This window comes from Danio rerio, chromosome 9 (assembly GCF_049306965.1).
Source record: "Danio rerio strain Tuebingen ecotype United States chromosome 9, GRCz12tu, whole genome shotgun sequence".
Taxonomy (NCBI): Eukaryota; Metazoa; Chordata; class Actinopteri; order Cypriniformes; family Danionidae; genus Danio; species Danio rerio.
In genome coordinates, this window is record NC_133184.1 from 51520001 (window position 1) to 51534071 (window position 14071).

Genomic DNA, 14071 nt, shown 5'->3' on the forward strand with positions numbered 1-14071 from the left:
CTAATCCTATTTAATGATTTATGTTTAGCGAATAGTGCCCTCCCCAGCAGACTCTGATATTGGCTGCATGTATGTAGGAGGCAGAGAATGGTGCAGTTTAAACAAAATGCCCCAATTGCAACAAATTAAGATGCGAGTTTAAAAACAAAACATGTGCTTTAGGCCTACAGTTAAATGGGACATGAATACTAGTAAATTAGGGAAGTTTAATCAGAAATAGCGAGGGTATACACAATTATTGATAATGTACATACTCAAACAGCTCGTGAAAAAAAGCAAGCACCCTGAGTATAAGTGCGTATAGCAAGGACTACACCACTATTCAAGACCCTGGAATTTTACTTCAATTTTAAAAGATCTGTGAGTGTTGAGCATCATTTAGGACAACATTAGCAGCTGTCAGCCTTAATTGTGGGAAAACTAGATAATTTTGAGCTTTTGTCAGGTAATTTCTTCTTCCGGGTTTAAAATTATTTTTGGGGTGGGATCAAAATCTGTGATGTAGCACGAATCTACTAGTGGAGTGATGATGCATCGGTTTTTCATTATTATTCATAGTGGAGTTTTCTTATCCTATGAGAAGACCCTGCTTCCTAATTATTCATGAGAGCATGTGCTTTCAGAAGGCTAAGCTGTGAGACCCATGACTATGTGAGATGACGTCTGCGCACGGCACGGGTTGTCCACGGGGTTTGTTGCATCTTTTTCCCTGCGATGCTGTTAGCGCCGATATACAACAAAGCTGTTGGTTTGCAGCAAGCATTTTCGTCGGGAGAGGTGTACAAGAATTGGAGAACTTGGTGGACTTTGCCTTTTATCAGTTCAGTCTGTTACCATTCAGACACATGGCCTACATCTGTGCTGTTTTGCTGTAGTGCATCACAGGGTTAACTTTGTAAACTATAAAATCATGGTCTCCTCACAGTTTGCGTTAGAGATCTGTGTGGGAGTAAATTTTGAATCCTGCCCGCTCCCACCAGGTTTTAGCCCGAACCCGACCGCTCCCGCTTATATTCAGCATGATGTATTTATATTATCAATGATGTATTTAAATTATTTAGCCTGACATCTTTACAGTTCCAAAATACTTTAAATGTTTCTTATAATACAAATACACAAAATAAAATATATTGTGTTAAACTGGGAAGAAGTTTTTATTTTTTAGCAAGAAATTTAAAATATATATATATATACTGTGTGTGTGTGTGTGTGTGTGTGTGTATATATATATATATATATATATATACTGTGTGTGTATATTTATATATATATATATATATATATATATATATATATATATATATATATATATATATATATATATATATATATATATATATATATATATATATATATATATATATATATACATATACACACACACACACACACACACACACACACACACACACACAGTTGTAGTCAGAATTATTAGCCCCCCCTAAATTATTAGACTGCCTGTTTATTTTTTCCCCAATTTCTGTTTGACAGAGAGTAGATTTTTCGAGCACATTTCTAAACATAATAGTTTTAATAACTAATTTCTAATAATGAATTTATTTTATCTTTGCCATGATGACAGTATGTAATATTTTACTAGATGTTTTTCAATACACTTCTATACAGCTTAAAGTGACATTTAAAGGGCTAACCTAATTACCTAAGGGTAATTAGGTTAACTAGGCAGGTTAGGGTAATTAAGCAGGTTATTGTATAATGATGGTTTGTTTTGTAGTTTATCAAGAAAAAACGTAGCTTAAAGGGGCTAATAATTTTGTCCCGAAAGTGGTGTTTAAAAAATTAAAAACTGCTTTTATTCTAGCCAAAATAAAACAAATAAGACTTTTTCCAGAAGAAAAAATATTATCAGACATACTGTGAAAATTTCCTTGCCCAGTCAAACATCATTTGGAAAATATTTTAAAAAGAAGAAAAAAAATCTAATAATTCTGACTTCAACTGTGTGTGTATATATATATATATATATATATATATATATATATATATATATATATATATATATATATATATATATATATATATATATATATATATATATATATATATATATATATTTTTTTTTTTTTTTTTTTTTTTTTTTTTTTTTTTTTAAGAGCAGTAAATCACAATACAGCAAATATGAAATATGAAATACGTCCCAGGAGGTACGTATGGCTGCATTTCATTTTTTTAAGCAAACGCTACGGGGCGATGTGACGCCGTAGGCACGAACGGCACTCGCGAGAGACGTTCGAGATACGAAAAAGCGCACACAATGGCCTCTCGCGGATTCGCGAAAACAAAAACTGGACAAATACGTACCTCCCGGGTCGTATTTCGCGGTCTCCAGAAACGTCCGCTCGACTACGTTTTCAGAATGAGCCTGGGAAGATCCTGCAGCATATGGATGGTTTTTCAACAGGGATTTCCTAAAGTAAATTCCATGAACATGTATGCAGTTTAAAGGGGACCTATTATGCAAAACAAAACACTTTTGTAAACAGTTTAAACCATTGTTTGAGAACAGTCTGTGAATATAACCAGCTCTTAATGGTAGACATTTTTTAATTTAGGTTTTTTGTATAATCAGACTTGGTAAAAAGAGTCTGCAAAAACACTTTGATTGACATTCACCCTTTCTACATGTCATCAGAGGGGGAAAGCAGGGGGAAAGCCCTGCCCATTAGTGACCATCTCACCCTCATTAGCATAGAAAGTTAGTCTGGTTTTTGAATCTGCCACTATGCTGATACACAGGCATTTGAAGCTCATTTGAATTTAAAGTAACAGTGACCAAAACAGCACAAATAGGATCATATCCTAAAAGGGTCAGTTTCAAAGAGTTATTTGAGTGGTATTGTGAGCTGAAACTTCACATACACGCTCCAGAGACATCAGAGACTTATTTTACATCTTGTGAAATAATTGGTCCCCTTTAAATACAGTAAATTAAAACTGCAGAGAATCAACAGCCTTGAAAAGCTGGCATCAATTAATCCCAACCTTCTCCGCCGCGATGCACACTGAGGTGTCATAATCGCAAGCTATTTTAATATACCCCGATTCCAATTAACCCATCACGTGACATCCACAAGCAACACAATCACCACATGTGCAAATGAAGCTGCTAAAAACATCACCCTTGTTTCCAAGCAGGAATCATCAGCTGATGCTGGCGGGAGTATCAGAATCACTATGAATACATTCATGAATTCTGATTGTAACAAACGCATAATCTAATTCACTTGATAATACTCACATATGCTGCCTTATGCTCGTTCACGAAATATGATTCACACAACTCACACATTTTTAATTGTTTTAACACTTAATAATTGAATAAGATGAAATTCATGACTGCATTACAAAATCCTGAATGCATGAGCTAATTTAGATTCACGTTTTATAATATAGGGATATAGGAAAACAAATGTTTTATTAAGCACATTCATAAAATATGATTCATATTCAAACATGATTTACACAAACAGTTCGTGTATTACATTTTGGAACTGATTAGGAGTCAATTTGTTAGAGAATAACAGCATAATGTATAATTAAAGGTGCTGTATGTAAGACATCATTTTTCAGTGTATTTAGGGGCCAAGCACCGTAGGTGAGTAGGCACCTATTGCTTTCGTTAGCGTTCCTATTATTACATTTACATTTAGTCATTTAGCAGACGCTTTTATCCAAAGCGACTTACAAATGAGGACAAGGAAGCAATTTACACAACTAAGAGCAACAATGAATAAGTGCTTTAGGCAAGTTTCAGGTCTGTAAAGTCTAAGAAGGGAAGTATTAGTTTTTTTTTTTTTTTGTACAGTTAGTGTGATATTCAAAGATGCAATTGCAGATTAGGAAGTGAAGTGGAGACTAAATAGTTGAGTTTTTAGTCGTTTCTTGAAATTTGCGAGTGACTGCTGTTCTGATGCAATTAGGGAGTTCATTCCACCAACTGGGCAGATTGAGCGTGAGCGTTCGCGAAAGTGATTTCTTCCCTCTTTGGGATGGAACCACGAGGCGACGTTCATTCACAGAACGCAAGTTTCTGGAGGGCACATAGATCTGCAGAAGATCTATGTCAGAAGATAATTATTATTATTATTCCGCTGGATTTGAATGGCAGCCCATATAGGCATATGCGGGAAAGTTGTATAATTTGGCACAATGATAGAGGACAGTCTTAACATTAATCAGACCAAATATGAAGTCTCAAAATCAAACTCTCTAGCGCCACCACTTGTCCAAACTTTCACGTATGTTTATCATCATAACTTTCAAACCGAATGGGCTACAATCAAAATTTTTCCTCGGATTCCTTGGCTCAGTCCGATTGAAATGATTCAGTTTCCGTCACAAATTTTTTCGCGCTACTTAAAATTTTTCAAAAGACCTATTTGATCGAACGCATCCTAGGTCGTTTCTCCGATTTTCACCAAAATTGAATCACATGATCTACAGACCATGCCAACCAAAAGTTATGGAATTCAAGTTGATTTGACCAACCGTTTTCACTTAACTTGCAATCAAATTTAACGTAAAACTTTCAAAAATGGACTTGAGGCGATATCTCCGTAAGGCATTCACCGATTCACACCAAACTTGGTGTGTGTTATTACAACTAAGGTCTCAGGATATATACGGAGTTTCAGCGCACTGCCCCTAGTGGTCCGGAGATATAAAAACTAGCTTTTTTTGGCTAGTTATGTCTCAACCTTTCATCCGAAACTCATAAAACTGGTCTCATTACATCCGGCAGAGCATGTCGAGTGGAATGAAGTCTGATTTTCACAGGTCAGCCATTTTTGGGGTCGCCCATTTCGATTTTTGGCCAAAAATGCTATATTTTACCAACATATTCACATATCATTACAAAACATGGTATGTATCTGGCACAAAGATAGAGGACAGTCTTAAAATTAATCAGACCAAACATGAAGTCTCAAAATCAAACTCTCTAGCGCCACCACTTATCCAAATGTCCAAGTATGTTTATCATGATTACTTTTGAACTGAATGGGCTACAATCAAAATTCTTTTTTTGGGCGTCGACTATTTCGATTTTTGGCCAAAAATGCTGTATTTTACTAACACATTCACATATCATTACAAAACATGGTATATATCTTCAACCCCAGGCCCTGAAAGTACTCAAAAACTTCTGGAGCAGCGCCACCTTTTGGCCAAAAGTGCTTGGCCCCTTAATTGCTGCTTGCAGCTATATTTGTGAATTATGTTTGTGAGTGGAGGTTTGACTTTTCTGACAGTTGTTGATTTGTTTAAATCTTCCAAGTCAATAAAATGAGTTGATTTTTAGTGCAGCTAAATTCGACTGCATGACTCATGTTGTGTCTGTGTGTCATTCATGGCAAATGACTCACAGCACAAGCCAAGCTAATGCAATAAAAACAACAAAAATCAACTGTGATAGTCTGCCGCTTTTCATTTTGATCGGCGAGAATCTGGTCACCATTAAAAGCAACACCGTCAATGACATTAGAAGTATTTAAAATACTTAGAGAATGCGAATGTGTGATTATAATTATTTTGGGAGCTGTGTAATCCCTCAGCAGCCCACCTCAGGAGAGCTCATCTGAGCTAATAAACATCACTTAAGTTGAAGAGAGCTCACCCTTTTCATTTAGCATGCACAAGATGCAGCTGCGCCTTTAGCACAAACACTCAATGAACAGGGGAATACACAGACAAGAGACCGGAGGCTGCATTATGAATGGAATAATAGTGTTCAGGGCTATACACTAGGATTTTTATTTTTTATGAGCGTGTTCCCAAGTACAAATAATTAGGAAGCATAGTAAAAAGGACTTAGGTCTTTTTTTTTGTTGTATGACAAATTTCACCAAAATATATAGTGATAAATTAGGGCCGGACGATATAGCAAAAATTTATATCATGATATATTTCTTAATTTCGGTCGATACAGTATAATTCTGATATTGATATGGACAATATTAAAAAGACAGGAAAAAACTGCCAAGAACGCACACAATGGATGCCCGTACCTACAAATGTCTGCAAACTGAATTTGCTAAGTTTTTAATACCTCCAGGCTTTTTTTTTAGCCTAAAAAAATGTATGTTACCTTTTTATTTGTTTTAGCCTTTACAAACAGATGAGTATATTCATAGTTCTTGTTGCTTTTCATCTTAAACATTTTTTAAGGGTTCTATCTTTCCATTTATATACATGTATGTCACAGCTATTCAATTAGTTTGGCATTGGGATCGGTTCATGAAAAGCATCCCAAACGAAGGACCGGAGAGATATGACTTGCTATATGAGGGATGACACAACTACATATAAGAGCCCATATGCTGTATTTGTGCTCATTAAGACGCCCACGTTGGCTTTTTCTACTTTAAAATGTTAATACATTTTATTTTAAAACAACTGCATTGTCCAATTGACTTTTTTTTTTTGTTTACAAACATTCAATATGTTGTATTATAAATGTTGTTAATAAATATGTGTTGTATAAAATATTAGTCTATATAAATAGACTATATAAATTATATAAGAACTATTTTATGTTAAACCTTTTAATTTAATTGGGTAATTACATACACCAGGGCTATTCAATTGGCGGCCCGCGGGCCGAACCCGGCCCCCGAGGCAATTTGTTCTTTCCCTTTTTTTTTTGTTCTTTTCTGCTTGCATATTTTGTTATTTCTAATGTAAGATTGACAATATGCGCGCACAAGCGGTTCAACGCGCCTGCCTCTGTCCGGGCGAACGCAGTAGAAAACATCTTACAGTGTGAGTTGTGCGTACCTTTCAGTGCAACGTAAACAAAATATATGTTAGATGAATTATTTTTAAAATTATCATATATGCATGAACCCAGATAATAACAACAGTTAATCTAAGTAGCTACTTTCCAGATATAAAGCTTGTTGTTCTAAATTACATTAGACGTGTTAACCGTGAAACCATGATTATTCTTCAGACTATATCGTACAACCAAAATCTATAATGTTGCATCACTAATTGTTATGCTGTTCAAAACATAACATATGAATGTGTCTGGATGTAGAAGAAGAAGCCTACTTCAACAATGCACTGCTTTTGTTGTGCGAAACACAACATTTTGAATGTTTGTAAACAAAAAGAAAGTCAATTGGACAATGCAGTTGTTTGAAAATACAATATATTAACATTTTAATGTAGAAAAAGCCAACGTGGGTATCTGAGCACAAATACAGCATATGGGCTCTTATATGTAGTTGTGTCATCACTCATATAGCAAGTCATATCTCTCCGGCCCTTCGTTTGGGATGCTTTTCATGAATCGATCCCCATGCCAAACTAATTGAATAGCCCTGGTCTAGGGGGTCGAATCGAGATAGATATGTTTTTTTTTGATTAATTGTGCAGCTCTAGTAAAAACTTTAGTGTATTTTTACCCATACTGACATTGACACCTCCAGTAGAGACAGAGATGTTGCACAATCAGCAAAAATGTTGCTAGAATTGTTTTTTTATGGGTAATGTATGTTGCATCAAATGTTGTCATTGTCGCCACTGGTTTTCTGTGATCTAACTAACAGCAATTATTTGTACCTAAGCTTTTTTCAATAATTTTTTTTACTTTTTTTTTTTTTTTCCAGTTTTAAAAGGTGTTAAAAGTGGAAGAGTTTATGGAATATTAAGATTTCATGCATAATTACATAAATTAATCTGTATAATTACATTAATAACCTTCAATAATAACCTGCACAATTACAGTTAAAATCTGTAATAACTTGCAATTTGGGAACAAGAAATTACTGCTTTTTTTTTTTACAGATTATCTATATTTTTATTCTGACATTTTTCCGTTTTTTTTTTCCCTGCAGCCAGAAAATTACATTTTTATTACGGGGTTTTTCTTTTCTTACAGTATAGTATTTAGTTTATACTTACCTCCCCTGGCATCTATAATTTATTGTAAAATTTTATATGCTGTCTCTTTAATGAAATAAATCAATAAAAAGCTTTACTTAGCTTATAGTGAAACCATAAACCCGATTATAGCACCCGTTAAAATGAAGCTCCACCGTAAAACACTCGCAGTTAATCAACTGACATGTCCCATGAATTCGACAGATGTAGATACGTCAGAAACAAGTTTAAATTATGATTTCTTATTGCTAGTGACTGAAGTCGGGGACACATGTGTGAGCTGGCAGCACTGTTGCTAGGCATTACCTTGGCTGGCACAGGTGCACATTTGTACTGTAGGTATTATTTTTAGCCTCCATGAAATCAAAGGAGACACTTTTTTTTGCACGCTCAAGGTCCCAAGCAGATTAAGTATGCCAGCCTGAATGTCAAATTTAAACAACGGTAATTGGAGAATGGCGCAGTCAGCCGTGGCCATTCGCACACGTATCATGCATTTCTGACGGAAAGTGAAATGAAAGGTTTGCTTAAAGACTGTAAACATGCCTGCACTGTAATTATGAGGTGTCACATGCAATGCAGAATTCAGATTTAATAAGTCTGGTTTGCATCAAATAACTAAGAACAATGAGCTTTAATAAAGTCTATAGAATGATACATAATTTATACTCTAATCTGTGATTGGACGAGCCATGATGACAGTATATACACATGTGGTAATGGAAATAGCGATAAATAAACACCTGCAATTGCATGCTGTATGTTGATAAGCGAATTTGTGATGTTGTGCAAGTTGGCAGACCGTGTTGACGGTGTTACCGGTTTTAAGACGCAACACCAGTGACATCACTTTTCCACCGTGACACCGCCTCCACATTTTTTTTTTATATATAAATTTTTTTTTATTAAATGGAAAATATTATTCAAAATAATTTACTTAAAACGAGAGCATGCACTATAATTTAAAATCTGAACATAGCTACAATGCGTCATATATCATTTATCACGTGAGGAGAACAAGAGGGGTCGAATATACAGAAAGAGAATGGCGGACGATTTAGTGTCAAAGCGCAATGCAAAAAGCGCCTGTTTGGCAATATTTTGGGTTCAAACCAAAGGCAAAAAGAGAACCTGAAAACGTTAATAAGGCAATCTGAAAACTTTGCCTGAAAAAGGTGGCAGGATCTGGAGGAAACGCAGCTAATTTATACACGCACCTTCAATGCACCTACTTGATGTTTAACTATGGGTGGGTCGCGGGTAGATAATATCAATAGCCATAAATACACAACGTATACTCTCATTTTAAAAATCACGTGACCATCATCTCACAATGTTTATTAATAAATACTCTTATTTTTTAGTAAAACTTGTGATTTAGCAATGTCGCGCCATTAATAAGCCCACCGCAGAGAAACAAAACAACCATCGCGTCAACTGCAGTGATCACTTTTTCCGAAGTTCAGATCTTCTATTTTGCACTTGATTATTTTGCGTTTAATGTTAAAAAACCAATAATGAATAGGCCAACAAGAGTGTATCCTGTGTGTGTGTGTGTGCTTGTATTTTATCACTGAAGCAGCTATCTTCAAAACCCAAAACTTGCTTCTTTTGTCTGGCAATACTTCAGCTTTTAATCAAATAAAAAGTTCATTTAGATGAGCCAATATTAAAAAAAATTGCAGTAAAGTAACTGTGACGTGCTGCCACACATCGAATCTGAGGTCTGATCTCTCTCTCTCTCTCTCTCTTTCTCTCTCTCTCAGGTAGAACAGTGTAAATAGGTAGCTGACAGGTAGAATAGCTGAAGCCTTTGCGAAAGTCAAAATACAGCACTGAAATTAAGAGGCATAAATGTCTTTGAGCCAAAAAGTCTGTAAAAACGCAATCAGAGCCGATGTTATGTAGAAGTTGTGTCGCCTAATAATTATATTAATTCTAATAGCATGAAACCAAAATAAACAAATCATTGGATTTTCCGTTTGATAAAAACCAACGGAAACGAAAAAAATTAAAGGGTGGTATTACCCTAAGAGATTTTTACAAATAAAAGGTATTTGAAATAAAGAACAACATGCAAATAACAAAACAAATAAAACTGGTCCAGTGGAGTTCAGCACTTCATCTTGCCAGTGTATACTGTGTAGTGTGTAGCGCCCTTATGCAGCGCGTGTTGGCAATTCCTGCAAAACTAAAAGTGAAAGTATTATACGCACGCATTTATAAGCTATTTAAATGCAGAAAAAAGAGAAACCCCCACCCCCACGGTACTACCAGTATTATCGGTGTTGTCACATGTCGATTAACCGTTGGGGAAATTTCCTCATCATCACAACCCTATTGACCAAGAACGATAACTATACAGGTAATTAAATCAGTCTAACCATACATGAAATTACGTTTTTGATTATTACAATAAGTCAGTGTTATTGTCATCTTTTATATGTGAATATTTTATGGATATTTCCCAGTGATGGGTTGCAGCTAGAAGGGCATCCTACGGTGGCCGGGAAGTGCAAAACAACATTACAAAGTGTGAAACACTTTTACAAAAAAACATTTTTACCTATCATCAGACACAATTACATAAGAAAAACAATTTTACCAAGGACGAAACAAATTTACATTTTAGAAAAAAAATTAACAAGACGCTTTTAAAAATCCCGAAACAAAATTACAATTACAGATTCCTTACAGAAAGGAAATGTACCACACACCGGAAGTGACATGGAATGCACCACACCGGGAGTGACCCGGAATGTAACACACACAGTGGAAAATATTTTGGCTTGGGTTCGAATCCCGTTGATTACATGTCAATTATAATTATTTACTTACATTCATTTTGGTTTATACTGTTCTGCTACACGGATATTAAAATCAATGTTTACACTGACACCAAGTAATAAGAATCCTTATTTGGTATGGGCATGTTTTGTTGCTGTGAAAAAGTGACGAATCTTACAATTTGCAAAACATTAGTTTACATCTGAAATGGGCCTCAGTTAACACGGACACCAGGTAAACCGTAACACCTGCTTCATTCAGTTTACTGTCAAGAGTCTTCAAGCAGATGTTTACACCGTGTAGACTTGACATCATGTTCACGAACACAGCGTATGAGTGGCCCTCGTTAAAATATTGAACACATTGATGCAGTATGTCTGGTGTTTCCGTCAGGTCCGCGTCCTTTATAAACTCCAAACACAGACCACACGTAAAGCTAAACTGCGTTAAGCTGCTCATGTGTTTGCCACAAAACAACCCTCGACCGCTGTCCATGTTCGGTCACCATAAACTTTGTTTACACCATGTTCTCCACAGTACGAATTTACCGCGCTCACCAGCAACAACAACAACTTTCCCCCGCGTCACTCCCGGTGTGGTGCATTCCACGTCACTTCCGGTGTGTGGTACATTCCCTTTCCAAAAGGAATCTGTAATTGTAAATTTGTTTCGGGATTTGTAAAAGTGTTTTGCGTCTTGTTAATTTTTTTCTAAAATGTAAATTTGTTTCGTCATTGGTAAATTTGCTTTTCCTATGTAATTGTGTCTGATGATAGGTAAAAAATGTTTTTCAAAATGTAAATTTGTCTCGAGCTTTGTAAAAGTGTTTCAAACTTTCTAATGTTGTTTTGCACTTCCCGGTTACCGTAGCATTCGCTGCGTAAAACATGTGCTGAATAAGTTGGCGGTTCATTCAGCTGTGGCAAACCCAGATTAATAAAGGAAATAAGCCATAAAGAAAATGAAGGAATGAATTATATTATATTATATTATATTGTATTATATTATATTATATTATACTTCATGGAAGTGGGTGGTGCCATAGAGTTATTTTGACAAGGAAGAATTCTTTTCAAATTGTGAATTTTCACTCAAAAACAAACAAACATTATTTTAAAAATTAGTGTGCATTGACTGCTTCAACACTGTACTTATCATCAATTACCAACATCATAATTTAAAATAGATACACAGAGATTCACAAACATTAAAGTTACTTTTTTTACCTCATGATAATAAAACCATTTTTCAACAGCTTAGCATACAGAGAAAACAAGACTTCATTTAATCAACAGCTGATGTAGAGTTTTAGAGTGCACTGACATTTAGTAAGAAATACTTAAATGCACTCTAACAATTCCAGTGCAATAGCTAAACAGGCAATCAGAATGTTAGCAACACCCTGACAACTTGTATAATGCTAGAAAATATCAATTTCTGTTAACCAACACCATGTCACTGGAAAGTGAACCCATAAAGACAGTACAGTCATTGTGGTAACAGAGCAGAGTGTATAAAAATGTCTTTAAACCTCTAAATTAATGCAATATAATTAACATATTTTATAAACTTTTTAAAATGCAAACATTTGCCTTAAATTGGACATTTAACTGCATGTCTGAAAAAATAACTCTGTATTGTAGTCATTGTAAACTAATCCTCCGTGGTTAAAACTGAACGCAAAGAGCAAGACGGTGAAGTTCAGCCTGTTTCAGAGCTGTCAACAGCAGTGAATGAACGGTTTAAAGAGCATCACCTCTTGAGTAAACCAGAAACCTCATGACCTTACAAATAAAAGGACTGTCACATCGTGTAATACACGTATCTAAGCAGTGTGACCTACAGAGCCGCTTCTCACAAAGGTATAAACGCCGACATGACAGGAAAAAAAACACATTTTAGGAGTATCACCTGCGCAACAGGTAGGTCACGGAAACTAGGCCGCAGATAATCGTAATACCCGAATACAAAACTGACTATCATTTTCATAAAACAGCACAATAAATAAATTGTATTGTAGTAACTTACCTTTCAGCTGTGAAGTTCTCCGTTAAATCATGCATTGTTTAGCTCTCCGCCAACGCAAGTAGTTCAATTGATTAACGGACACGGACTAAAAGCCGGACTGGATTACTGTTTAAAAGTGGAACGATCAAAGCGGTCTGCGCATGTTGCTAGAGCAGGGGTGTCAAACTCAATTCCTGGAGGGCCGAAGCCCTGCACAGTTTAGTTCCAACCCTGCTCCAACACACTTACCTGTAGGTTTCAAACAAGCCTGAAGGACTCAATTAGTTTCATCAGGTGTCTTTAATTAGGGTTGGAACTAAACTGTGTAGAGCTGCGGCCCTTTTGGAACTGAGTTTGACACCTGTGTGCTAGAGGTTTATATTTTTGCATTGAATTTCCCATCGATTGTATTTTACTAACGTCTACATCTACCCTAAACATAAACCCAATCATCACGATAATTTAAAAACTAGTTGTATCGAGTATTATTTATGTTATTTATTAAATTACCAAATAAATTGTGTTTTAAACATCTACCCATCCATACCCTGACCCTAAACCCAGCCGTCACTGTACTGTAAAAATATGAATAAAGTGTCACAAAAATTATGCTAGCCTATATTGATGTGTGTATCCACAGCTCCTATCTGGACTTCTATCTGGCGTTTTGCAATCGCTTGTGAAATAATCAACTCCTTTTTTCAGCAAAGAGCCATTTGGAGATATATTCATTCATTCATTTTCTTTTCGGCTTAGTCCCTTTATTAATATCGGGTTGCCACAGCGGAATGAATCGCCAACTTATCCAGCGTCTTTTAACACAGCGGATGCCCTTCAAGCCGCAACCCATCTCTGGAAAACATCCACACACATTCACACATTCACACTACAGACAATTTAGCCTACCCAATTCACCTGTACCCCATGTCTTTGGGGGAAACCGAAGCACCCGGAGGAAACCCACGCAAAGGCGGGGAGAACATGCAAACTCCACACAGAAACGGCAACTGAGCCGAGGATCGAACCAGTGACCCAGCAACCTTCTTGCTGTGAGGCGACAGCACTACCTACTGCGCCACTGCTTCGCCCATGTAATATATAATATAATATAATATAATATAATATAATGGAACATATTTATATGCTGGAATATGACTGGAGTCCTCTGCCAGCTACTTAACTCAGATAATAATAATAATAATAATAATAATAATAATAATAATAATAATAATAATAATAATAATAATACATTTTATTTATATTGCGCTTTTCTCAAACTCAAAGCGCTAACAAGAGCATCAACACACAGAAGAACATGAAATACACAAAAAAGTAAGAATGATAATGATAAAAAATATACATATTAAAAGAA

General features: G+C 35.6%; 1 protein-coding gene across 1 annotated transcript in view; it reads right to left on the minus strand.

The window, feature by feature from the left end:
- xirp2b (xin actin binding repeat containing 2b) overlaps positions 1-12806 on the minus strand; it is a 209432-nt gene extending 196626 nt beyond the window's left edge. Inside the window, exon 1 of the mRNA XM_068223681.2 lies at positions 12721-12806. The gene's annotated coding sequence lies outside the window, so the exon portion shown is untranslated. The remainder of the gene's footprint in view (positions 1-12720) is intronic.
- Between the last annotated feature and the right edge of the window lie 1265 nt (positions 12807-14071).